This window comes from Mobula hypostoma, chromosome 9 (assembly GCF_963921235.1).
Source record: "Mobula hypostoma chromosome 9, sMobHyp1.1, whole genome shotgun sequence".
Classification (NCBI taxonomy): Eukaryota; Metazoa; Chordata; class Chondrichthyes; order Myliobatiformes; family Myliobatidae; genus Mobula; species Mobula hypostoma.
Window position 1 is genome coordinate 36,956,179 of NC_086105.1, and position 24,913 is coordinate 36,981,091.

The following is a 24,913-nucleotide window of genomic DNA, read 5'->3' on the forward strand; positions in this document are numbered from 1 at the left end:
TCACCAAAGATACTTGCTAATTTCTACAGATGTATCATGAAGAGCATTCTAACTGGCTGCCTCACCATCTGTTAATGGGGTGGGGGGGGGCACTGGACAGGATTGAAATAAGCTGCAGAAAGTTATCAATAAGCTGCAGTCAGATCCATCATTGGTACCAGCCTCCCCAGCACACAGGAGTGATGCCCCATCAGCCAGGATATGCTCTCTGCTCATTGCTACCATTAAAGAGGAGGTACAGGAGGGTGAAAGCTCACACTCAACAATTCAGGAACAACTTCTTCCCCTCTACAATCAGATTTCTGAATGGACATTGAACCCATGAACACTACCTCACTACTTTTTCTTTCTCTTTTTGCACTGCTTATTTAATTTAACTGGAATGTTTTGTACTGTAATTCACAGATTTTATTATTACATATTGCAAATGTACTGCTGCAAAACAACAACAAATTTTAACGACATACACTGGCGACATTAAACCTGATTTTGATTTCTGATTGTGAAAGGACTCAGCACAGACTCAATGGGCTCCTTTCCATGCTGCTTGACTCTGACTTATCAAAAGTTTCCAGAACTACTCATTACCCAGGGTTGCAGCGAGGAATTCCTAGCCACTTGATCCTCTTTGAATGATTAAGAGGATTAACACTGGCAGACAAATAGTCTCTGAGCAATTATTTTATTGAACTATCACAAACAAGGTGGTGCAATTTCTAGCATTTGAAAAACTGAAAATATTGTTGTATTGAGCAACACTAAATGCAGCCGTTAATTGCATTTGCAAAGCTTAATTAATTTAGAAAATTTGCCCTAAAATACTTTGTAAAAACATCATCAAACAAGCATTTCTCATTCATATAGCCAGTTGACCAAAATTTTGGTCAAAATGGTGGGAGATGTTTCACTTTACATGAGGAAAATGGAGCAGAAAAGTGGAGATGTATCTTAAAGAGGAAAAAAGCAATCCCAGGTGGAGCTAGAGACAAAAATAACTAGCATGTCAGCTCTGGCAGCATAAGCAGGCCTCTACTTCCTACAAGGCAAAACCTAACATCATAAATGGCAGTGATTCTTCACTCCCTGATAAGCTGAACACCTCTTATTCATACTTTGAAAGGGAAGATAAAGCTATACCTGTGTGAATTCCTGCAGTATCTGACAACCCTGTTATCCGTCTTGGAGGCTGATATCAGGAGATCTTTCAAGAGGCTGGAGCCTCGCAAGGTGTCAGGCCCCAGTGGTGTACCTACAGAACAATGAAAGCCTATGCCAACCAACTGGCTGGAAAGTTTGAGTATATCACCAGTCTCTCACTCTGCAGTCAGAAGTTCCCACAGACATCAATCATACCAGTGCCCACGAAGAGCAGCTATTGCCCTATAGCACTCACATTTACTGTGATGAAGTGCCTTAAGAGGCTGGCCATGGCTAGAATTAACTCCTGCCTCAGCGAGGACCTGGACCCGCTGTAATTTGCCTATCGCCACAATAGGTCTACAGTGGATGCAATCTCACTGGATCTGCCCTTGGCCTTGGATCATCTGGATGACAGCAAAGTGTAAATCAGCTGCTGTTTATTGATTACAGCTCAGTGTTCAACACCATCTTCCCCTCAGTACTAATCAACAAGCTTCAAAGAAGAATTTGGCACGATGTTAGCTTCGCGGTTCACCTGATGCTATTACAGCTTGGTGCATTCCAGAGTTCAGAATTCAATTCCAGCACCATCTGTAAGGAGTTTGCACATTCTTCCCGTGCTTGCAGAGGTTTCCTACGGGAGCTCCAGTTTCCTCCCACAGTCCAAAAGATGTACTGGTTAGTAGGCAATTGGTCAGTGTAAATTGTCCTGAGATTAGACTATTGTTAAATAGGTAGGTTGGTGGGCAGTGCAGGTCATTGGGCTGGAAGGGCTGTTCTAAGCAGTATCACTAACTAAAATAAATAAAATTAATTGAAATAAAATCAGGGCCTCTGTATCTCCCTCTGCAACTGAATCCTTAACTTCCTTTTCTTGCTATTCATGTCACAGCCAGAGTGGATCAGAAACAACATCTCCTCCTTGCTGACAATCAGCACGGGCACAGCTCAAGGATCTGTGTTTAATCTGCTCCTCTACTCTCTCTAGACTCAGACTCTGTGGCTAGTCACTGCTCAAATGGCACCTATAAATTCACTGATGACACATCTGTTGCTGACAGGATCTCAGAAAGGGACAAAGAATCACGTTGTACAAGAGTGAGATAGATCAGCTGCTGTGTGGTGTCACAGCAACTATCATCATTAGTAAAACCAAGAAACTGATCGTGGACTTCTGGAAGCAGAAGTTGGGAGAACACATCAAGGATTCAGCAGTGGAAAAGGTGAGCAGTTTCAGTTTCCTGGTTGTTGACTTCTCTGAAGATCTATCCTGGGGCCAACATATTGATACAATTACAAAGAAGACACAGCAGGAGTTCCATGGAGAGCATTCTGACCAGTTGATCACCATCTGAAATGGAGGCGCCAATGCACAGGATCAGAAAAAATCTGCAGAGGGCTATAAACTCAGCCAGTTCCATCATGGGCACTAGTCTATCCACCATCAAGGACACCTTCAAAAGGCAATACCTCAAGAGGTTGTCATCTATCATTGAAGCCCTCACCATCTAGGACATGCCCTCTTCTCACTACCACCATCAGGGAGGAAGAACAAGAGCCCAAGTACACATACTCCAGCACCTGGCCGCGTGGTGTGCCGATAACAACCTGGCCCTTAACACCCAGAAGACCAAGGAGATTATTGTGGACTTCAGGCATGCTAGGAGCCACACTCATGCCCCCATCTACATCAACGGAGCTGTAGTGGAGCATGTATCAAGCTTCAAATTCCTTGGTGTCCACATTTCCGAGGATCTCACCTGGTCCCTGATCTCCATCCCCATCAAAAAGGCGCAACAGCACCTTTATTTCCTGCAGTGCATCAAGAAAACTCACCTCTGTCCCAGGATACTGATGGACTTTTACTGCTGTACCATTGAGAGCATACTCACCAACTGTATCTCAGTGTAGTATGGCAATTGTCCCGAATCAGACCGCAAAGCACTCCAGCGGGTGGTGAAAACTGCCCGGTGGATTATCAGCACCCAATTGCCCACCATTGAGAACATCTACCATAAACACTGCCTAGGCAGGGCGAAAAGCATTATCAAGGATGCATCTCACCCTAACCATGGACTTTTTACTCTCCTCCCATCTGGTAGGCGCTACAGGAGCCTCCGCTCCTGCACCAGCAGGCTCAGGAAGAGTTTCTTCCCTGAGGCTGTGATGCTGCTGAACCTCTCATCACAGCGCTAAGCAGTATTGCATCCATATTGTACTGTCTCAGTATTTTTATATTTGTATGCTGTAGCACTTACTTTTTATTTGCAGTTATTTTGTAAATAATACTATTCTTTTGCACTTCTGGTCAGATGTTAATTGCATTTCATTGGTTTTGTATCTGTACTCAGCACAATGACAATAAAGTTGAATCTAATCTAATCCAATCTAATACTCAACGTTTTAGGAACTGCTTCTTTCCCTCCGCCATCAGATTCCTGAATAGTCCTCGAACGTGTGAGCCCTACCTCTATATTTTGTTCTCTTTTTGCAATACATATTTACTTTTTATATATTTCTTGTTTTTTTAAAATGTATTGCATAGTACTGCCACCACAAAGTACCAAATTCCCCAACATACGTTAGTGGTAATAAACCTGATTTTGATTCTGTGCGAATTTGCACATGACTCAGGTAACAATCCAGAGATCATCAACCTGGAGTTTAATTTAGTACCTAGCTGTTCAAATTTCCTCAGTAGAACCACTTTCCTTGTTCTTCCTATGCTTTTGGTACACACATGGACCATGACAACTAGATCCTTCCCCTCCCACTCAAAATTCATCTGCAAATCAGATGAGATGTCCTGAACCCAGGCACCAGGCAGACAACATAGCCTTTGGGACTCTTGATCCTTGCAAAAGAGAACTGTGTCCTTTCCCTGACTATACTATCACCAATTACAACTACAGTTCTCTTCTCTATCCCCTCTTGAACGGTTCCCTAAACCATGGTACCACTGTTCAGTAGATCAGCCTTTCTATAGCCGCCACTCACATCCTCGCAGTGAGCAATAATCTCAGACCTATTGGACAAGTTCAACAGCTAAAGCTCATCTAGTACTGCCTCTGAATCTCCCTACCTTCCTCACTCACTGCCACATCCTCTTGTCCCTGACCACCGATTCAAATTGATGTAGTTAATCTAGTAGGAGTGACTGCCTTCTGAAACAGAGTGTCAAGGTAACTTCCCCACTCCCTGATGCATCATAGTGTTTGAAGCTCAGATTCCAGACCATCACCGTTGAGCCTGAGTTCCTTGCTGCACCGTGGTCACCGGAAACTAGAATGGAGTCCACCAGCTCCCACATCATGCTGTTACAACACATCATCTGATTCTGCATCATTGGTTTATTTAATTCGTTGTAATTTGGTATCTTTTTAGTTAACTGCTAAATATAAAAAAAACTCATTCTTACCCGCTACTCACATGTGCCTTCTTACCTCAAGCCAAAGCCTCAGACCTCAAGACTCCTGCATTACCCCACACACACACACAATGGCCTCTGGGACCTTGGCATCCACCTCTTCTCACCAAAGCCTCAGTTCCCCACTCTGCCTCTACCCACTCACATAGTGGTTGCTCTGCTTAAAACTATTTTCTTTTTATTGGCCCTTGCCAATTGCCTAATAACCCAACCAATTGATCTCAAACTTAGCAGAAAGATCTTGTTTTTTTAAAATTCGATGCTACAAGTAACAAGGATGGTAATTTAAAAAACATGATGCAGTGCTTGGCCCAGATACTATTGACTGCTTCCTGAATGTGCTATATTTTGAAGGAGTTCGTATAATTTCAAATTTTCCGTTGAAAGCACTGACTAGTTGGTACGTGGATCAACAAAGTAGTGTTGAAATCCATATTTACTACTAGATATTTTAAAAAATTAAACTGAATTGGGATTGTTTCTTCTACCAGTCACTTACTGCTACTGCCAGAATGAAGCTTGAAAATGTTAAGACACCAGCATTGTAATGCATGTTGAAGAAGTAGTTGATTGACTCATAGGCAGTCCCTCGGGCTCGAGGATGACTCAATTCTATTCAGATGGCTGGTGAGGCTAGTGCTGGAGCTCTAACCCATGCAGGGCAGCATGTGGCTGATGGGGCAAGCAGATGGGTACTTAGAAAGTGGAGTTCTCCTTCTGTCATGTACACTGGGCTTCTATTCACACCCAATGAATGAACTCCTTACAAAAACAGACAATGCTCCTTCTCCAGTTTGATCGATCGTGGGCCAGGGATTCCCGAGTTGATGGGATACTACAAACTTCCTTTGAGAACATCTCCCCTATCTTGGTGATCTTGCCGTGATGGAACCCATTTGGGAGTCTGGTGCTGGGCCTTCCTTGCATTCAGTTGGCTCCGACTGGAACTAACTGAGTGCAAAGAAGACCTCAATCTTGAGAATCTTTGCTGGGAGGGGACGCTAGCCTTGGTTCACTTACCCTACCGGTGGATTCCAATCATTTTGTTGAGACAGTGGACCAGTCTGTCTCTTAGGCACATTCAGCAGGGCTGGGATCGCTGCTGCATTGAATACCATGGGTCTTGTACTGGGTTTGAGGTCTCAATTGTTGAACATTTTTTTTTCGCCTACATTGGAGCACAAGAGGAAGCAGACTTGCTCATTGTGGTAGTTGCTGATATATGGGGATGTGGTACATGTTTCCCAGTCTTGTTGTGGATCTTTATTGTCAGAGAGTGGTGTTGCTTATCAGGGGCAGGTAGACAGAGCACCTTTAAAATGCAAGTGTCTAGTATGGGCCCCATTCCCTCACAGCCTTTAACGAACGAATCGATGATGTCTGCAGACATCGCATGTGTTGTCTTGGTTCAGGAGGAAGCAACACAAGCTGAACAATTACCATTTTATTCAGATATTAACCTTAAGTGTTAATTCTGCTTCTCCTTCCACAAATTCTAGCTGAGTAATTCTAATACTTCGCACTTATTATGAACAATATTATCTGCCCGGTTCAGTGCAAATCAGAGTGGACGAGGACAGGCCGACACACTCATGTCGAAAGTATATATTTTTTAAAAATGCCTTAAAAGATAGGTGATGACTGCTTTTGGGGCACAAGTTCCACAATTTAGAATCACGCTTTGGCAACAATACAAAGAAAGAAAGTCAGAGGGCCCCAAATGTGACAGCAGGAGTAAGGAAGGGGGAATTCTCCAGTGTCTTCACTAAGTCAGAGAGCGAGTCAGGATGCAAAGTAGTATGGATGCAGAGGGAGAAAAATGGCAAGCTTGAAGAAAGAAATCAATAAAGGGTATTCTGTTAAAAGGTCTACATCTGTGTATTTACTTAAGGTTATAGCAATGCAAAAGGAAGCTACAAACACTACAATACTAAATCCACAAATGCCTCCTATGTAGTACTTATTGCTGCCTCAGTAAAGCAGCCAAACTAAATAAGGCCACCACCCAGCCCAAACATCTTCTCTTACTGGGCAGAAGATTCAAAGCCCTGAAACTGTATACCACCAGGCTCTTGGACCACTTCCGGCCCATTCTTATAAGACTGTTGAACGATAAGATGGACTCGTGACCTGGCAATCTACTCCGCCATGGCCTTGCACCTTACTGTTTACCCGTGCTGCATATTCTCTGTAACTAGAACACTTTATTCTGTCTTTGTTTACAAATGTGATGAAATGATCAAAGGTTTTCACTGTACCTCAGTACATGCAACAATAATGAACTAATTTAGACTTATGAAAACACACTTGCCTACACAGATTCAGAAACGCTGCAAAGTTCAATGTATAAAAGTTCAACAATCAAAGTTTGTTGGACGATACATACCTGAGAATCTACCCACCCCCAGGAAGTAAATTGAATACCTTCATTTAACTCTATTTCCTCTTTAAGCCTCTTCATCCACTAAGAGTGAAAAAACACTGGGTAAACTTACACCCTACGGCATTCATGCACAAGTGGGGATATACAAAGAGAAGAAATGAGGTAAAGAAAGCCACCTGGGCACTACTGCATCCAGAACGTGGAAGCTTTGCACAAGTTTACTCAATCATAAAGTCTGGCCTGTAAACAACCAATGAACAGCAGCTACGAATGGGTATATCTGTGTGTGTAGTGACAAGGGAGCTGTAAAACCACAATGACTAAAATTAAAGCTGTAAAGCAATGATAGTTTTTCTTCCTTGAACTAACGACATAGCTCAATAAATCTAAATATACGGTATTCTGAATAATACCACTTAGCATTTCTTTCTGTGTTGCAGCTTCAAGGTTAACTAAACTTCCTTAATTTTCTGCTTCAGTATATTCAACATTTATGAAACCTAAGCAGCTAAAATGATGGGAATATTAGAAGTGTTTTGATAAATGTAATGAATTTGATGAAGAAAATCTTTACTAAATATGCATTGAAGAATGCCGTATTCTGCTGTCAGTAAAGCATAGCACTTAAAGGCAAAAGAAGGAACAACTGTAACATCATGGATTTTTCCCTCAGAAAATATTTTTTTTAAATGAGAGTTTTGATTAAGTGGATTTCTGCCCACTGAATTTAATACATAACAGACTTAATTATTGTGGGCCACTCACAAGGCTGGTCAGGCAAGAAATAAAATTGTAGCCAAATAGAAGTTTTTATAGCACAAGTGTTAAATTATTTCAAATTAAGTTGCTGTATTACTGTAGAAACCAGACATAAAGCAAACATCCCAGTAGTTAATTATAATCCAAGTGACATCAGGGAACATTCCTTTAGATATCATAATTTCTAATAACCCTTTGGTAACTATCTAAATGAAGATCAGAAAGCTGATGTGTAGTGTAAAATTTCATTAGAAGTATGTAAACTCACATTGTTAATATCATATGGCATCTTCCATTTATTAATTTTACTCAAGAGTTAAGTGGAAAAGCTGAAAATATCAAAACCAGACTTCTTGTTTTTTTGAGAAAGGGGATTAAGAAGACTTTTGAATAAAAAGAAATGTCAGTGGCAAAGATAATCACCCATCAATGTGCAATAGCTCCACATTAATCATTCATGTAAATTCATTCCTTCACTGATAAGATCAGTAGTTATCATACATCTCCACTTCTGAGTTGGTGGTGATGGACTTCCTTCCTGAACTGTTGACAATTTGTTCCTTGAAGTCTGTAGTGGCTGCTTCAGAAGCTAGTCAAATTCATTCACTTTTGGGAGGGACCAGAATCATAAGTAGCACAAAATAAGCAATGTCTTCTGTGAATGGCACCAGTCAATCAGATTGGGTTTTTCAACAATCTGACAGGTTTATCAGTCCTGACGAAGCGTCTTGGCCCGAAACGTCGACTGTACCTCTTCCTATAGATGCTGCTTGGCCTGCTGCGTTCACCAGCATTTTTCGTGGGCGGTTTTATAGGTAACAATTTTTTGCCTACATAATGGAAATTTGCAAAGTCATCTCCTCTGGATTATTACCTCAGTAACATAGAAACTGCACTTACAAAATTCACTGAAATTAAGTAAACTATGTGATTCCCCAGACAATGATGAGTGAAAGATCCAAAGTCAGCATCCCTGCTATCTAAAAAATAAGCCAACTCCTTTGTGTGATGGGTAGGTCTACAAGTTTGCTCCATTTATTTGCATAGGCTGTGCTCATAATTCACCTTGCTTTGCTTTGTTCATGGTGCAGACAGATTTAATTCTATAATTGTGTTGCTACCAAAAGATCACTTTAACAAAAAAAAACTGACTCAGTTAGAATTACACTGTACACTTCTTCCATTCGGAATCCTGCCAATTGCCTCAATTCTGAAAGTTATCCGTTAAGCTTAGCACACTGGTTTCAAAACCCTTGCAGACATTCCTGAGTCCTTTATTGCTTTTCACCAGTCCTGTACCTCGTCTCACACCCTGATCACTGCTTCCTCTCTAAGGTGATGTCTTCAATCAACAGGGTCTCTGCACAAATCTTTCCATCCTAATTTTTTTGGTTAATTTTCAGAACTTGGACATTGCTGCAGGGCCAGCAAATCCCTAATTGCCTCTGAAGAGGGTGGTGGCAATCTACTGTGTTGGATGAAGGTACTTCCATGTGATTGCTGGATATTGATGAGAAAAACAGAGTATTTTTCACCAATATATGGGGCAACTTGGTGGGGAAATACAATGTGTTCCCAAATACCTGCTGCCTAATCCTCAAGTAGAGGACTGGTGCCAATCAAGTGGGTTGTTTTCTCTAAGATGGTGTAAAGATGATGTTGCTGACAAATGAAATAAGTTTTGCTTTACAGACTTTGGCGAATCGAGGTAAATCACTTGCTGCAGGATAACTGCTCTTACAGCCACAGTATTGACATAGCTGGTACAGTTTGTTTCAGATCACTGGAGAACCCAGGGACGTTGATGACGCAAGATTGGAAAATCCCATGTAAGAGTTCACAGTGCAGGGCTGAATGTTGCTTAGTTTTCCTGTATGCAGGCAGGGACTGCTTCATTTTCTCAGAAACCAGCAAGTACAGTGCCTATAAAAAGTATTCACCCCCACCCCTGGAAGTTTTCATGTTTTATTGTTTTACAACATTGAATCACAGTGAATGTAATTTGGCTTTTTTTACACTGATCAACAGAAAAAGATTCTTTCATGTCAAAGTGAAAACAGATCTCTCCAAAGCGATCCAAATTAATTACAAATCTAAGACACAAAATAATTGATTGCTTAAGTATTCACCCCCTTAATATGACATCCCAAATCATCACTGATGCAGCCACAAACAAGAGAGAATCTGCAGATGCTGGAAATCCGAGCAACACACACAAAAAGCTGGAGGAACTCAATAGGCCAGGCAGCATCCATGGAAAAATGTATAGTTGACATTTCGGGCTGAGACCTTTCGGCAGGACTGGAGAAAAAAAGATGAGGAGTAGATTTAAAAGGTGGGGGAGGGGAGAGAGAAACACAAGGTGATAGGTGAAACTGGGAGGGGGAGGGATGAAGTAAATAGCTGGGAAGTTGATTGGTGAAAGAGATACAGGGCTGGAGAAGGGGAGTCTGATAGGTGAGGAGAGAAGGCCATGGAAGAAAGAAAAGAGGGGGGAGGAGCACTAGAGGGAGGTGATGGGCAGGCAAGGAGACAAGGTGGGAGAGGGAAAAGGGGAGAGGGAATGGTGAAGGAGAGAGTGGGGAGCGGGGGCGGGGTGGGGGAGGTGATTGGGACGGTAGCATTTACCGGATGTTTGAGAAATTGATGTTCATGCTGGAGGCTACCCAAACAGAATATAAGGTGTTGTTCCTCCAACCTGAGTAGAGGAGGCCACGGATTGATGTATTGGAATGGAAACGGGAAGTGGAATTAAAATGGGTGACTAGGAAATCCCGCTTCTTCTGACTCGGTGAAACTGTCTCCCAATCTATGTTGGGTCTCAGCAATATACAGGAAGCCACACAGTGTCCAGTGCTCCTGGTGTGGTCTACTGTTGTGATGAGGCCACACTCGGGGTGGAGGAACAACACCTTATATTTCATCTGGGTGCCTCCAACCTGATGGCATGAACATCAATTTCTCGAACTTCCAGTAATGCCCTCCCACCCACCTCCTTCACCATTTCCCATCTCCTTTTCCCTCTCTCACCTTATCTCCTTGCTTGCTGATTGCTTCCCTCTGGTGCTCTTCCCCCTTTTCTTTCCTCCATGGCCTTCTTTCTTCACCTATCAGACGCCCCTTCTCCAACCCTGTATCTCTTTCACCAATCAACTTCCCAGCTATTTACTTCATTCATCCCACTCCCGGTTTCACCTATCACCTTGTGTTTCTCTCTCCCCTCCCTCCACCATTTAAAATCTACTCATCTTTTTTTCTCCAGTCCTGCCGAAGGATCTCTGTCCAAAACAGCAACAGTAGTTTTTTCCATAGATGCTGCCTGACCTGCTGAGTTCTTCCAGCATCTCATGACTGATGCAGCCAATTAGTTTTAGAAGTCACATAATTAGTTAAATAGAGATCACCACGTGCAGTCAAGGTGTTTCAATGGATTGTAGTAAAAATACACCTGTATCTGGAAGGTCCAACTGCTGGTGAGTCAGTATCCTGGCAAAAACTACACCATGAAGACAAAAGAATACTCCAAGCAACTCTACGAAAAGGTTATTGAAAAGCACGTCAAGAGATGGATACAAGAAAATGTCCAAGTCACTGAATATCCTTTGGAGTACAGTGGAGTCAATCATCAAGAAACGGAAAGAATATTGCATAGCTGTAATTCTGCCTAGAGCAGGTCGTCCTCAAAAACTGAGTGACCGTACAAGAAGGGGACTAGTGACAGCGGCCACCAAGAGACAAATGACAACCCTGGAGGAGTTACAAGTTTCAGTGGCTGAGATGGGAGAGACTGTGCGTACAACAACTGTTGTCCAGGTGTTTCACCAGTCGCAGCTTTATGGGAAAGTGGTGAAGAGAAAGCCACTGTTGAAAAAATCTTATAAAATCCTGGCTAGAGTTTGCCAGAAGGCATGCGGGAGACTCTGAAGTCAGATGGAAGAAGGTTTGAAGAAACCAAAAGTGAGCTTTCTGGTCATCAGATTAAATGCTATGTTTGGCATTAGCCAAACACAACAGATTATCAAAAACACATTATCCTTACTGTGAAGCATGATGGTGGCAGCATCGTTCTGTGGGGATGCTTCACTGCAGCAGGCCCTGGAAAGCTTGTGAAGGTAGAGTGTAAAATGAATGCAGCAAAATGCAGGGAAATCCTGGAGGAAAACCTAATGGAGTCTGCGAGAGAACTGCGACTTGGGAGAAGATTTGTTTTCCATGAATGACCCCAAGCATAAAGCCAAAGCTACACAGGAATGGCTTAAAACAACAAGGTTAATGTCCTGCAGTAGCCAAGTCAGAATCCTGACCTCAATCCAATTGAGAAATTGTGGCTGGACTTGAAAGGGCTGTTCACTCACGATCTCCATGCAATCTGACAGACCTTCAGCAGTTTTGTAAAGAAGAACGGGGAAAGATTGCAGAGTCCAGATGTGCAAAGCAGATAGAGACCTATCCACACATAATCAAGGCTGTAATTGCTGGCAAAGGTGCATCTAATAAATATTGACTTGAAGGGGGCGAATAATTATGCAATGAATTATTTTGTGTTTAATAATTGTAATAAATTTAGACAAATTTGTAGAAATTTGTTTTCACTTTGACACAAAAGAGTTTTTCTGTTGAACAGTGTCAAAAAAGCCAAATTAAATCCACTATGATTCAATGCTATAAAACAATAAAACAATAAAACATGAAGACTTCCAAGGGGATGAATACTTTTTATAGACACTGTATCTCCAATTCTGGCCTAATGAAGGAAGGTCATCAATAAAACAGCTGAAGGTGGTTGTAATAAAAAAAAATGCCCAAGGGCAACAATGTACTTGGGGCTGAGATATTAATTGTCTGAGCAACTAACTCTAAAGTCCATAGCTGACTGCGAGGCCGTTTACCTGGTCATCATTAGAGATTATTGCACATCTCAGGGGTTTGTGGAGTGGCAGGCACACAGAGGATCTAGAATGAAGACCACAGACTTTCTAAACAAACTAGTTCAATTTTTAAAGAAATAGATCAGGAAGCACAACAAAAAGATGCCAATGCAAATGTAGACGCTGGAATCTGGAGCAACACAATCTCTCGAAGCAAGGTTTTGACCCAAAATGCCAACCACTCCCTTCCTCTTGGAGATGATGTTTGACCCTTTGAACTCCCCTAGCAGATGGTTCATTTCACAAAAAGATAGCACCGCACAGTCTAATTTCAAGGCAATTCAGTCCAAAACATATGGGAGGTAGAAAGGTGTTGATAGTTCAGGAGTGCTGGGTGATGTCTAAGTAACTGATTTACAAACTGAAAGAAAGTCAGGGCCTCCTGAATCTTTGAAATGAACAAAATGTACTTGTGCACAGCTGAGTTTGCTTCCGGTTATCAAGGCATCTTACTATCACACTGTATATTGTATTAGGGGTCTCCTTACTTAGGTGTATGTACCAGACTATGACGTGAGGTATCAAACAAATTCACATCGAACACAGGAACCGCAAACAACCATGTCTGTGTATTACAATAGCTTCTGAGTTTGACTACCAACACTGCGTGTAGTACTTGGAGAGAATCAGCTTTCAAGCAACAGTACCTCACAGACCACACACATCACGATAAAATACCTCAAAAATGCTTTCAAGAAGCCAACTTTAAAAACGTAAAACATTTTGTCTGTATTTATTTAAAATTACGACCATGTATAAACTTAAGTGATGTGCAAAATGTTATGATAATGAAATCTGAGTAATTCCGAAGTATCGTTTGAATCCTTAATTTTGATTTCCATTTGATGATTGCTTTTACTGCTTTCCTCATTGGCAGACCACAGTCAGAACAGTTTGATAATAATATCTTCTTGCTGACAACCAACACAAGCACAGCTCAAGGATATGTGCTAAGCCCACTGCTTTACTCTCTCTCTACACTCATGACTGTGTAGCTAGGCACAGCTCGAATGCCATCTTAAAAATTTGCCAATGACACCATTGTTGTTGGCAAAATCTCAGATGACAAGGACATACACAGGAGCAAAATCAATAGATTGGTTGAGTGGTGCCATAACAATAACCTTGCACTCAATGTTAGCAAGACCAAGGAACTGATTATGGACCAGTGGAAGGGCAAGGTTGGAGAACGCACACACACCGATCCTCATTATTTATTGTAACCTATAGTAATTTGCAATGCCTGCACTCTACCTCTGCCTCAAAACAACACATTTCATGACTAATGTTACTGACTGACTTAAATGTCTCATGTCCACTGCAAACTCATTCTACAAACGTATTTTGTGTCCATAGAAGTATAATATGGGGCATTGAATACAAGAAATTGCAACAAAAGCTGCAGCTTGTTATATATAAGACCACAAGACCATATATGGTATCACAATTGAACCACAAGACCCCATTTTTTGTATCATCCTGACAATGCGACGATTCAGTGCTTTATAATGGAGCTGGAATTAATCTCAGTGCAATGACTAGTCCCAAAAGCAGACATCACATACCCTATGAACCACCCTGCAAATGCCTTAAAGGTCCCAAAAGTCCAAATTAAGACTTCTATCATCATGGTTCCAATTACTGGAATACACTGAATGGCACTTCCTTACATATGTGGTAATATAACCAACTGTGGGCATGGTAACCACATTTATTCTAAGTCATTGGCTGGTTCAGATTCTGCTTAACGGTGAACCTCAGGATACTTTTATGATGTATATGGTGTTGAATTCCACGGAGGGCTTTATTAGACCCAGGGAGGGCTGTATTAGACCTGGGGAGAGCTGTTGTTAGATTCTCCTGTTTGAAATGGGCATTGGCCTGGCACTGCGTAGCTTGATTGTTACTTGCTTATTCAAATTCTGAATATAAACAAAAAAATGCTGGAAAAACCTAACGAATCGAAGTGTGATATGGTTTTCTATTTTTTTCAGGATCTTGGCTAAATTGACTAGTCAACCAATTATAGCCAACCTCAAAGTTCACAAAGCTAGTTTGAAGAGTCTCCTTCAGTTGCTGTAATCCTTCTGGTAAAGGTACTTCCACACTGCCGTTTCGCAGAGCTTTAGACCCAAGAACAATATATTTCTAAGTCAATATTTCTAAGGCTGCTATTTGGGGAGGGTGAAGGAGGGGTGCATGCAGTTGGAGGCGCTCACATACTCTTATTGTTAGAGACCAAGGGTTTGGGAGGTGCTGTTTGAGTAGCTGAGGTAAATAAATGCAGTGCATGTTGTAGATGGTGCAGTGCCTATAAAAAGTATTCAACCCTCTTGGAAATTTTCATGTTTTATTGTTTTGTGATAGGTCTCCATCAGCTTTGCACATCTAGACACTGCAACTTTTCCCCGTTCTTCATTACAAAACTGCTCAAGCTCCATCAGATTGCATGAGGGAACAGCCCTTTTCAAGTCCAGCCACAATTTCTCAATTGGATTGACGTCTGGACTCTACTTGGCCACACCAAGACATTAACATTGTTGTTTTTAAGCCATTCTAGTGTAGCTTTGGCTTTATGCTTGGGGTCATTGTTTTACTGGAAAACAAATTTTCCTAATCGCAGTTCTCTTGCAGACTGCATCAGATTTTCCTTAAGGATTTCCCTGTACTTGCTGCATTCATTTTACCCTCCACCTTCACAAGCCTTCCGGGGCCTGCTAGAGTGAAGCATCCCCAAAGCATGATCCAGTCACCACCGTGCATCACGGTAGAGATGGTGTGTTTTTCATGATGTGCGGTGTTTGGCTTGTGCCAAATGTAGCACTTAGTCTGATGGTCAAAAAGCTTCTTTTTGAACCTTCTTCCAGCTGACTTCAGAGTCTTCCACATGCCTTCTGGAAAACTCTAGCCAAGATTTCATGTCAGTTTTTTTCCCCCCAACAGTGGCTTTCTCTTTGCCACTCTCCCATCGAGCTGTGACTGATGAAGCACCTGGGCAACAGTTGTTAGATGTGCAGTCTCTCCCATCTCAGCCACTGAAGCTTGTAACTCCTCTAGAGTTGTCATAGGTCTCTTGTTGGCCTCCCTCACTAGTCCCCTTCTTGCACGGTCACTCAGTTCTTGAGGATGATCTGCTCTGGGCAGATTTACGGCTGTGCCATATTCTTTCCATTTCTTGATGATTGACTTAACTGTACTCCAATGAATACTCAGTGACTTGGAAATTTTCCTGTATTCATCTCCTGACGTGCTTTTCAATAACCTTTTCATGGAGTTGCTTGGAGTGTTCTTTTGTCTTCATGATATAGGTTTTGCAAGGATACTGACTCACCAGCAGTTGGACCTTCCAGATACAGGTGTATTTTTACTACAATCGACTTCTAAAATCAATTGGCTGCACCAGTGATGATTTGGTGTGTCACATTAAAGGGGGTAAATACTTAGGAAATCAATTATTTTGTGTTTTATCTTTGTAATTAATTTAGATGACTTTGTAGAAATCTGTTTTCACTTTGACATGAAAGTGTTTTTTTCTGTTGTCATAGTCATACTTTATTGATCCCGGGGAAAATTGATCAGTGTCAAAAAAAGCCAAATGAAATCCACTGTGATTCAATGTTGTAAAACAATAAAAGATGAAAACTTCCAAGGAGGATGAATACTATTTGTAGGCACTGTATATCCTGCAGCCAGTGTTGCAATGAGGACAACAGTGTCAGATCTGTGGGACAGCTCTCGGAACTGGGCACTAGTCCACACAAATTTAAGAGGAGGATTTTGCGAGATCGTCTGGGGCCAGGAGGAAGTTCATGTTCAAATTTAGTACTTACATCAATGATGAAGGGCTCAACCAGCTGTATTTCAACACAGCAGTCATGTTACTAATAAATGTCTTGCTGTGTGTCAATCCCATTGGTCGGGTCTGAAGTCACACATAAGGTTTAGGATAGCAAATTTCCTCCCTTGAAGAATAATTTTGTTTAGTGGGTTTTTGCATCAACCTGTGACAATCATTATGAATGAATAGTTAAAAAATCCATATCATTCACTTAAATCTAACACTACAAACACCGATTAGTCATGTTAGTTCAGGCCTCTAGGTTACTAGTTCAGTAACTTGATGACGGTATTTCAGATCAGTGACCTTTGAATTTTCCATATTTGGCCAGGCCTTGACAGGTGAAGACTGAGGAAAGAACTGATTGGTGGAACTGGAATTATGACTGTCCAACATGCAGTCGTTGGTAAACTTCTCTAATTCTGACTTAGGGGTGGAAAAGTCAGATGGAATAGTTGCAATGGCTGGGTGTAGGGATTTTGCCTGAGCAATTCCTGTACATGTATGCTGGAGCTGAGACAGTCAGTCTGTTGAAATTTGAAACTGAGTGAACATGGCAGTAACAGAAAAGTTGCAGATGCACAAAGAAAGCAAAGTAAGGAGAGAAGAATTGAAAAAAAACACAATTTTACAAAGGATGAGAAAACCTGCTGATATTTTATCTTCCTCCTTGCACCACTAACTCTGGATAAAATTAAAACCTATGAAATGTGGAAGTAAGGCATTCACATAGCTCCCTCTAGAGCAAGAGCACAATACTGCAAAGGTCTGCAGCCACCCAGCAACAGTTTTTCCCCAATTTCACTGTAAATTTATCAGACAAAACTGGTCTCCAGTAATTCAACAATGAACGGATGTAAAGATACAAACACTGCTGCAACTTGCATTGATTTACTGAAGAAAAAGCATGCGAGCGCTGTGAGGGTCATGTTTTTTGACTTCTCCAGTGCGTTCAACACAATCCGCCCTGCTCTGCTGGGGGAGAAGCTGACAGCAATGCAGGTGGATGCTTTCCTGGTGTCATGGATTCTTGATTACCTGACTGGCAGACCACAGTGCATGTGCTTGCAACACTGTGTGTCCGACAGAGTGATCAGCAGCACTGGGGCTCCACAGGGGACTGTCTTGTCTCCCTTTCTCTTCACCATTTACACCTCGGACTTCAACTACTGCACAGAATCTTGTCATCTTCAGAAATTTTCTGATGACTCTGCCATAGCTGGATGCATTAGCAAGGGAGATGAGGCTGAGTACAGGGTTATGGTAGGAAACTTTGTCACATGGTGTAAGCAGTATTATCTGCAGTTTAATGTGAAAAAGACTAAGGAGCTGGTGGTAGACCTGAGGAGGGCTAAGGTACCGGTGACCCCTGTTTCCAGCCAGGTGGTCAGTGTGGACATGGTGGAGGATTACAGATACCTGGGGATACGTATTGACAATAAACTGGACTGGTCAAAGAACACTGAGGCTGTCTACAAGAAGGGTCAGAGCCATCTCTATTTCCTGAGGAGACTGAGGTCCTTTAACATCTGCCGGACGATGCTGAGGATGTTCTACAAGTCTGTGGTGGCCAATACTATCATGTTTGCTGTTGTGTGCTGGGGCAGCAGGCTGAGGGTAGCAGACACCAACAGAATCAACAAACTCATTCGTAAGGCCAGTGATGTTGTGGGGATGGAACTGGACTCTCTGACGGTGGTGTCTGAAAAGAGGATGCTGTCCAAGTTGCATGCCATCTTGGACAATGTCTCCCATCCACTACATAATGACACCCTGAGCCAATAGGCTGGTCCTGGACTTATTTCCTGACACAATTTACATATTACTATTTAATTATTTATGGTTTTATTACTAATTATTTATGGTGCAACTGTAATGAAAACTAATTTCCCTCAGGATCAATAAAGCATGACTATGACTAAGAATACAAATTAATAATATTTTGCTTTATTTTGGGGCCTGCAGCATTCCTCATATGACCAAGCAGCTGATGGACTGAGAAATATGTTTCCCTGCAAATTATTGATGATATTACATTTGAAAGGCTACTGATAAACTAGTTCAAAATTGGTGGAACCATCTACTTAAAAAAGCAAAGGAATGTTTACTGATATAAATGACTAAAATATGAGTATTGGCTCTAGGTTGTACAAGTTACAAATTTTCTCCCAAAACTAAAAAGTCCCACAACATTTCAAATTTTCAAACACTTGATTTAACCCTTACATCAGAATGCTGTTCATTGACTTTAGTTCAGCATTCAATACTGTGATCCCCTCCAAGCTGATCGCCAAACTTCACCAGCTTGGTATCAGCTTATCCCTCTGTAATTGGACCTTGGACTTTCTGACTAACAGACCCCAATCAGTTAAGTTAAACAACCTCTCCTCCTCCACTCTCACCCTGAACACCAGTGTGCCTCAAGGCTGTGTGCTGAGCCCTCTTCTGTACTCCCTTTTCACCTACGACTGTGTTCGTGTACATGATTCTAACTCCATAATGAAGTTCACAGATGACACCACGGTAGTTGGCCTGATCAGAGGGGATGACGAGATGGCCTACAGGGATGAGGTCCAGCATCTGGCCACGTGGTGTGCCGACAACAACCTGGCCCTTAACACCCAGAACCCTAGGAGATTATTGTGGACTTCAGGCATGCTAGGAGCCACACTCACGTCCCCATCAACATCAATGGAGCTGTAGTGGAGCATGTATCAAGCTTCAAATTCCTTGGTGTCCACATTTCCAAGGATCTCACCTGGTCCCTGAACTCCTCCATCCTGATCAAGAAGGCGCAACAGTGCCTTTATTTCCTGCAGAGCATCAAGAAAGCTCACCTCTGTCCCAGGATACTGACGGACTTTTACCGCTGTACAATTGAGAGCATACTCACCAACTGTATCTCAGTGTGGTATGGCAATTGTCTCATATCAGACCCCAAAGTACTCCAGCGTGTGGTGAAAACTGCCCAGCAGATTATCAGCACCCAATTGCCCACCATTGAGAACATCTACTATAAACACTGCCTAGGCAGGGCAAAAAGCATTATCAAGGATGCATCTCACCCTAACCATGGACTTTTTACTCTCCTCCCAACCAGTAGGCGCTACAGGAGCCTCCGCTCCCGCACCAGCGGCTCAGGAAGAACTTCTTCCCTGAGGCTGTGACCCTGCTGAACCTCTCATCACAGTGCTAAGCAGTATTGCACCCATATTGTACTGTCTCAGTATTTTTATACTTGTATGCTGTAGCACTTACTTTTTATTTGCAGTTATTTTGTAAATAACACTATTCTTTGCATTTCTGGTTAGATGCCAGCAGCATTTCATTGGCTTTGTATCTGTACTCGGCACAGTGACAATAAAGTTGAATCTAATCTAAAGACCTACAATTAAATATTCTAATCTACAGTGTTAGTAATACTGTCATGTTAAGATACATTACCATAAGATTTCCCTTCCATCAAATAGATTGAAATGAGCCTAGTTTAGAATCATAGAATCACAGAGTAACACTGCCCAGAAACAGTCCCTTCGGCTCAACTGGTCCACGCCAAACAAAACATCCAACCTACGAGTCCCAGTTGCCCTCATTCAACCCAAAACCTTCCAAGCCCTTCTCCTTGATGTACCTGTCCCACTGCAATTGTATCCAATTTGACCACTTCCTCTTGCAAATCCAAAAGATGGCGCAGCGAACAACACGACCAAGGGTGACGTCCCTCAGACAGTTCATGAAGCTACTTCTTTTCCTTCATTTACGTCTTCTTTCTCTTTCAAATGTTGTTCTGCTACTGTTGGAGCCTGTGATCTACATTTTCGTGGTGTGTTATCGGGCCAGTTGACCGATCTGGCACCTTGTTGTCTCCGAGGATGTTCGGGGAAGCTTCAAACGAAGTGCCTGGTCTCGAGGCCAAGAAGCCTGGAGACAGGACACCAGCCCATGATCGGCTCTATTTCTTGCTGATCTACTGATTAAGGCACCGAGGAATCTGGAAATGACTGAGGCGAGTGCAGAAGGTGAGAGGGTGTTCAGCGCCATCTACAGCCCTCTTGCTGCTGCCGGAGAAGTCTCTGCAAGTGACAGTCTCTCTCTCTCTCTCTTTCTCACTCACTGATCCCAAAGGAATGTCCCTGTGTTCAAATGGTCTCTCTCTTCCCTCGATGCATCGGAGGATGGGGCAGGAGTTCTGGGCAAGGTTTAATCAACGCAGTTTGTTGTTTGGTCTCTGTAATTCACGTTATGATGTATTTCTGGTTTCCGGTCACTCCTTTTTTTTGCTGTTATTTTGGGTGATTTTGAATTGAGGTGGCCAGCAGATAATGAACACTAAGCTGAACTTAATATGCATGGACTGTTTCATTTTTGTGTTTTAGATTCTGTGTTATTTGCTCATTTTTGTTTTGTTGCTGGTTATGTGATTTTTTTTACATGGTGGGAAAGGGTGTTTGCTCTTTGAATGGGATCCATGGTTTTCTTTGTTCCATGGCTGTCTGTGGGGAAGATGAATCTCAGGGTTGTAAACATACTTACACACTTTGATAATAAATGTACTTCGATTTTTCAATTATTCCAGGTACTCTCTATCCTCTGCTTAAAAAAGTTACCTCACAGGTCACTCTTGAATCTCCCTCCTCTTGTCTTGTAGCTGTGCCCTCTGATTTTGGATTCCCCAACACTGGAGAAAGGACAATAACCATCCACCTGATCCATACCCCTCCTAATTATATAAATTTCTCATACATTCCAAGGAATAAAGAATCAGTGTGGCCAACCTTTCCCAATAACTCAGGCCCTCCAGTCTAGGCAGCGTTCGTATAAATCTCTTCTGCACCCTCTCCAGCTTGACAATGACTTTCCTAATTAGTCACCAAAACAATACTCCAAGTGCAGCCTCACTAAAGACTTAACTAACTGCAACATAATATCCGTACTCCTAAACTTGATGTCCTAACTGAAAAAGGTCAGCATGCTTTTTATGTATTAGAAACAATCTCGTGATATTGTCTCACAAATACGGACCTGCCCAGATGTTCTAATAAGACATCACCATATCTACAGGAGATGTCTGGAGTCAGCTGCCTCACCTTCAGCCTGACCAGCACCATAACCTCCAGCTCCCAGTCTCTGCGTCTGCAAAGGATCAGTCTCAGCTATTGAGACAGGAGCAGTGCATTGAATACCGGCTGAAAAGGGCTCTGGCCACGTATGAAAAGAAGGAACACTTCCACTCACTTACATGGCCCTTATCACCTTTCTCACTCCCATGGACAAATTATCCATTCTCTTTGCATTTTTGGAGTGTGCACTTTGAGTATTTCCGGTATTCCTAACAATGGCCTTTTCATTGATGGCTCCTGGGATGAAGTATACAATTTTAGCTCAGCTGAACAAGAAGGAGCTCAATCTACTGATCCTCTAAACCATCTGCAGCCACTTTGCTACAGTGACTATTAGCTTCATCTTCCTGTAGTCAGGTTAAAAAAGAAACACTCCATGCATATACATAGGTACTGGTACCAGAAGTATATGGAGTGCAGGACTCGTCAAAATGAGGATACAACAGTTCTCAAAGTTCATCCTTTCCTTGTTGAAACTCTTCAAGTTTCACTTCAAGTTACCATTTGAGTGGCGATTATAGTCTCAGCCACATCCACTGCTGCGTAATCAGTCTGAAATCCAGAAGTTGGATTAAAAGGCTACCACTTCCCAGATGACCACTTTAGACTATTGCCCTTTCCCACTTACCATTGCAGCCTTTGTACTGGGCTTCAATTACAATTTCAGTACATCAACTAACGGTATTCATCAAATCCTGAAGAATTTGTTGCATTAATTTCACAATCCCATCAAAAGCAGATTTCAAAATTTGTATTCTGATGACATTTTTTAATCTTGTGTAATCTTGTTGAATACTCTCAATTTTAAAGAGTAATTAGCTCTGCAATACAAGAATCTGCAGGAAAATGAACATTACCTTGATATTTACATGATACATAGAAACATAGAAATCTACAGTACATTATAGGCCCTTCGGCCCACAATGTTGTGCTGACCATGTAACCTACTCTAGAAACTGCCTAGAATTTCCCTATCGCATAGCCCTCTATTTTTCTAAGCTCCATATACTTACCTAAGAGGCTCTTAAAAGACCTTATTGTATCCACTTCTATCACCATCGCTGCAGTGCATTCCATGCACCCACCACTCTCTGTGTGAAAAACTTACCGCTGACATCCCCCTTGTACCTCCCTCCAAGCACCTTAAAAATATGCTCCCCGCATGTTAGTTATTTCAGCCTTGGAAAAAAGCTTCTGGCTGTCCACACAATCAATGCCTCTCATCATCTTGTACACCTCTATCAGGTCACCTCTCATCCTCCATCACTCCAAGGAGAAAAGGCCGAGTTCACTCAACCTGTTCTCATAAGGCATGCTCCCCAATACAGGCAACATCCCTGTAAATCTCCTCTGCACACACTCTATATTATCCACATCCTTCCTGTAGTGAGGTGACCAGAACTGAACACAGTACTCCATTGTTAGTGCGCATGCACTGGTCGTGCATGCAGCCTGGTACAGCCGTTTCAATCAGTATCCTTACTTCCTTCTTCTTACTTTTTAATTTACGTTATTTTTTGTATTTTTTTTTCATGGTAACATGTTGAAGCTGCACCCTCTCTAACATGCTGGTAGAGAGAGTTTTATTTGGGTTTTTAGCGCTGGAAATAGTTACATCCCGACACGCGGGACAGAAGCATGGTTGCATTGTGTATTCCAGGGACCAGCTGTTTGCTCTAATGCCGGCTGGTTTAGCGAGCAGAGCGGCGGACACCCCTGCTGAAATCTGGAGGAAAACAGACAGAGGATGCAGAGGGGGATCACAAAGTCGAGGAAAGAGGACCAGGTCGAGACAACAGAGACTTATGGAGAAGAGGAGTTTGGTGGGTAATAAAATGGACGAGTTCACGGCGCTAGCCAGGCGTCAGAGAACATTTCGGGAGTGCAGTGTTATGTGTTTCACTGGAACGGGGCTGCACAAGGACATATCCGATCAAAACTTCTCCATGGACGGCTTCCAGACTGTTCTGGCTGACCGGAAGTGCATTGAGCGTGGTAAGCGTAAAGGAGTTGGGTGCTTACTGTTCTGGCTAACAACAGATGGTGCAATCCGGGTCATATTACGATCGAGGAACGTGTTTGTAGACCGGATATTGAACTTTTTACTGTTGGACTTCGGCCACATTCCACCGAGATTCAACACTGGGCGGCACGGGAGGTCATTCCTGCCTGTGGCCATCGAACGTGTAGCTCCTCCTGTGGAGGATCAGACACCCTGAGCCAATAGACTGGTCCTGGACTTACTTTCCATCTGGCATAGTTTGCTTTTTGTTGTTTAATTGCTTGTGGTTTTTGTATTGCTATATTTATGCTCTACTCTTGGTTGGTGCGGCTGTAACGAAACCCAATTTCTCTCGGGATCAATAAAGTATCTATCTATCTATTTGGGATCTACCTAAGGTCTTTTAAAGCTGTAACATTACCTCACGGCTCTTGAACTCAATTCCACAGTTGATAAAGGGAACACACCATACGCCTTCTTATCAACACTGTCAACCTGTGCAGCAGCTTTCAGTGCCCTATGGACGTGGGCCCCAAGATCTTGCTGATCCTCCACACTGTCGAGAGTCTTATCATTAATATTATAATCTGCCTTCAAATTTGACCTACCGAAATGAACCACTTCACACTTATCTGGGTTGAACTCCATCTGCCACTCCTCAGCCCAGTTCTGCATCCTATTGATGTCCCGCAGTAACTTCTGACAACCCTCCAGACTATCCACAGCACCCTCAACTTTTGTGTCTTCGGCAAACTTACTAACCCACCCTTCTACTTCCTCATCCAGGAAATTTATAAAAATAGTAGATAGATAGATAGATAGACTTTATTGATCCCAAGGGAAATTGGGTTTCGTTACAGTTGCACCAACTAAGAATAGAGTATAAATATAGCAATATAAAACCATAAATAATTAAATAATAATATGTAAATTATGCCAGATGGAAATAAGTCCAGGACCAGCCTATTGGCTCAGGGTGTCTGACCCTCCAAGGGAGGAGTTGTAAAGTTTGATGGCCACAGGCAGGAATGACTTCCTATGACGCTCTGTGCTGCATCTCGGTGGAATGAGTCTCTGGCTGAATGTACTCCTGTGCCCATCCAGCACATTATGTAGTGGATGGGAGACATTGTCCAAGATGGCATGCAACTTGGACAGCATCCTCTTTTCAGACAACACCATCAGAGAGTCCAGTTCCATTCCCACAACATCACTGGCCTTACGAATGAGTTTGTTGATTTTGTTGGTGTCTGCTACCCTCAGCCTGCTGCCCCAGCACACAACAGCAAACATGAGAGCACTGGCCACCACGGACT

General features: G+C 42.4%; 1 protein-coding gene across 5 annotated transcripts in view; it reads right to left on the reverse strand.

Annotated features, from left to right (window-relative positions):
- LOC134351648 (FYVE, RhoGEF and PH domain-containing protein 4-like) overlaps positions 1-24,913 on the reverse strand; it is a 274,569-nt gene that overhangs the window by 161,986 nt on the left and 87,670 nt on the right. Inside the window, exon 1 of one of the 5 annotated variants that reach the window (XM_063058087.1) lies at positions 20,107-21,077. The exons of the other annotated variants lie outside the window; for them this stretch is intronic. The gene's annotated coding sequence lies outside the window, so the exon portion shown is untranslated. Of the gene's footprint in view, positions 1-20,106; positions 21,078-24,913 lie in introns of those variants that run through there. 5 annotated transcript variants of the gene reach the window in all.